Genomic DNA, 549 nt, shown 5'->3' on the forward strand with positions numbered 1-549 from the left:
TTTTCACCTTGCAATCAGTCAATGCACCCTGGAGTCATTTCGCCAAGCGTCGGCCTTTACTGCGAATCGGTTTCCGCGATGGTCGTCGTGCGTCAGAGGCGAGGCGGGCGGCGTCGGCGGCGACGACGAGGGAGGGAGGGATCGCGGGGCGGAGAGACACAGGGAATGAGGAAACAGATGACGCCCGAGTAGGAACCTTGGGATATTGCGGCGGGGGAAGGGAAAGTTAGTGGTGCAGCCCGCCATGTGGGTCAAGGTGGTGCTGTGGTGGTGGCGGCGGCGCTGCTGCTGCCAGGGGGAGGCGGTGCAGGGGCGCGATGGAGGGGAAGGGGGGGGGGCGTGTGTGAGCGTGTGTGCAGCAGGGGTGGAAAGCAGGAGGATGTGTTGTTTTTGAAGGGTGGTTTTGGGGCGTAGGTGATTCTCGGAAGGAGAGAGTCACGAGAGTTCGCTGTTTTTTCTTTCTCTTTGTAAGGAGTAGGGAAAGACGGGGAAAAAGTTCAGACGAAGTTGAGCAGAATTGAGGTTACTTATACAGAAGACTCCATGGCG

The 549-nt window shown here is 58.8% G+C and overlaps 1 protein-coding gene across 1 annotated transcript in view; it reads left to right on the forward strand.

The window, feature by feature from the left end:
• Nucleotides 1–549, forward strand: part of LOC119582018 (ecdysone-induced protein 74EF-like) — a gene marked incomplete at its 5' end in the record, with an annotated part of 12,442 nt that overhangs the window by 5,687 nt on the left and 6,206 nt on the right.

This window comes from Penaeus monodon, chromosome 15, assembly GCF_015228065.2.
Source record: "Penaeus monodon isolate SGIC_2016 chromosome 15, NSTDA_Pmon_1, whole genome shotgun sequence".
Lineage (NCBI taxonomy): Eukaryota > Metazoa > Arthropoda > Malacostraca > Decapoda > Penaeidae > Penaeus > Penaeus monodon.